Source organism: Taudactylus pleione, unplaced genomic scaffold, assembly GCF_031769625.1.
Source record: "Taudactylus pleione unplaced genomic scaffold, aTauple2 ptg000634l, whole genome shotgun sequence".
In the NCBI taxonomy this organism is placed as follows: domain Eukaryota; kingdom Metazoa; phylum Chordata; class Amphibia; order Anura; family Myobatrachidae; genus Taudactylus; species Taudactylus pleione.
The window spans coordinates 3853588-3856485 of NW_028285036.1; positions in this window are offsets into that span (position 1 = coordinate 3853588).

A 2898-nucleotide genomic window follows, 5' to 3' on the forward strand; every position below is an offset into this window, starting at 1 on the left:
TCCATTGCCCGTTCTTAACTGAACACAACCCCGCCCTACAAATTGACTCCTTATAAGGGACTTTTTTTCTGTTGAGACCCTCAATTTTGGGGCCCCGTCCTACATTATTTTTATCCCGATTACTGGGACAGTGAGGACGCATGTCTCGCTTCAGGCTGAGCTGCTAGTGCAGGTGGAGCCATGAGCAGCCAATTCACCCTTGACCAGGTGACAGGGGGTGACTAGGGGCATAGCTGTACTGGGCACCAAGGTTCTAGGGGGCCCTGGTGGGCTGGCCACTGGAGGGACACTGACAGGGAGCTGGCTGGCAGGTTGCTGGAGGGACACTGACGGGACTGGCTGGTCACTGGAGGGACACTGGGAGCTGGCTCACTGCTGGAGGGACACTGGTAGCTGACTGGAGGGACACTGTGGGAGCTGGCTGTCAACTGGAGAGACAACGGCATGCCATGGGCGTGTAGACAGAATTGCCACAAAACAGTGGGATCTCTACACCAAGGGCGGAGCTGGTGCAACTGCAGATAATAGTGATGGCAGCTGGTCTCGATAACGGAGGGCTGGGGGCAGGACTGTCGCTTACTCAGAATACAGGAAGATGTTTGCATAGGAGTTCCAGTTGCGATATGGGAGAGATGTATTAAACCTCTGAGAGAGAAAAACTGGAGACGTTGTCCATAGCAACCAATCAGCTTCAACTGTCAACTGTCATTTCAAGGACTGTGCTGGATAAATGATAGCTACAAGCTGACCGGTCACTTTGGGCAACTTCTCCACTCTTTCTCTCTCTCCATTATGGGAGACTCAGGGCCAGCGTTTGTACATTGCATGAACAAGACAGGGGATGGGGTTCCATGTATCTGCTTTGCCCCCCGTGTTAGGCTTAGCCACCAATGGGGGGGTTAGGTTGTGGGGGGGGTGTTAGGCTTAGCCACCACTGGGGGGGTTAGGTTGTGGGGGGGGTGTTGGGCTTAGCCACCACTAGGGAGTTAGGTTGTGGTGGGGGTGTTAGGCTTAGCCACCACTGGGGGGGTTAGGTTGCAGGGGGGGGTGTTGGGCTTAGCCACCACTGGGGGGTTAGGGTTAGGTTGCGAGGGGTAGATTTACGCACCACCGGGGAAGGTTAGGGATAGGCACTAAGGGGGGGAGGGTTAGGTATAGGCACTAAGGGGGTGGAGGGGTAGGTTTAGGCTTTAACGTGAAGGGTTATTGTGCGGGGGGGAGAGTTAGGATACAGGAAGGGAGGGTTTGGGGGTAAAGGGGAAGGGTTAGAATACTTACGGAGCCCATCGGGATTATAAGCATCGGAATGCCGCTGTCTGTGTTTTGACGGACGGCATCCCTACTGCCGGCCTCCCATACCCAACCCGTCCAGAGGACTGTATCAATATAAGTATATTTATTGATGTTATTATGTTGAATACAATGGGAATAATATCAGGGTGGGCACATATGGGGTCCTGTAAATAGCGAGGCAGGAACAAATGAGCTGTGTCGGAGGTATTCTGGGATGAACAGATCGGATGGGTGCTAATGGACCCCAAACCGGTGTTTTGCATAGGACCCCATTGGGCCAGCGTGTTAGACATGCAGCTTTATTCTGATGGTGAAATCTCAGTGACTTCTCCCTTACAGCCACAGATCATGTGACACCAGGCACAGCGTGTAATGAAGCAGAAATAACAGGCTATACGGGAAGTTACCAGGACCCTGCGCCGCCCTCCAGCGAGGTTTCACATCTCTCGGTTTATAACTGTCAACAAAATGCGTCCTAAGTATTCGGTAACTGCTTCTTTTCCATCTCACTTAGGGGTCTAGTTACTAAGCAGTGTTAGGAGACGGAGTGAGAAGTGATAATGTACCGGTCAATCAGCTCCCAACTGTCATTTTTCAAACACAGCCTGTGAGATGACAGTTGGGAGCTGATTGGCTGGTACCTTACCACTTTTCACTCTGTCTCCTAACACTGCTTAGTAAATAGACCCCTTAAACCCGCTGATGTCTCCGTCACTCTATACCTACAAGATCATGCCAGAATAACATTCAGTACATACTACATAGTACCGCACAGGGAAACTGAGCCAGAAGAAGATCCTCTCATTAACGTCCTCTCTGCAGGCCTAGTGCCGAATGCTGTCGTCTCTTTATAGAAGAGATACAGATAATAGGACAGTATATTGCACTTGGCTGCACAGCTAAAATATAAATCGGTACAATGTGAATCATCTCTCTCTCTCAATCAAGGTATGGGGATTGGAAACTTTGATATATATTTGTAAATACTACAATGTCTATTACATCAACCTGTATTAGTGTCTTCAGGGACATTTGAACCAAATATATATAATTACAGTGAATTTATATTTGGTAAATAATGAATCCCCAGATATCCCATACCCGAGCTGATCATATGACGCCATACTATCCTCATACGAAGTAATATTGTGACTTCTATTATCAATGCACTCTTAAACCTGCAAGCGTTGCGCATTTGCATTAACAGTCTGTAAGGCCGCTACATTTATATCCTGCCGTCATTTATTATAATCTTCATTTACATGGCGCCACAAGGGTTCTGTAACGCTGCACACAGGGCCTGATTCAGGGCCGCTCGCTCTGACAGAGCCGCTCGCTCTGAATCAGGGCCGGGCTTTTTTTTTTTTGGAGTGGCCTCTTGGCCGCTCGCATAGCTGTGGGTAACCATGATGATGATGATCATGACCATGTGGGTGACCATGATGATGGTTGCGATGGTCAAGACCAGCGCGACCATCGGGCTTGCGACGAGACCCTTGTGGTAGGGTCTCGTTCATCGCAAGCCCCAGAGAGCTTTCAGCTCTAACAGAGCCAGCAGCTCTCCACTGACATCACTCGTGATGTCAGTGGGGCCGCCTCCAAACG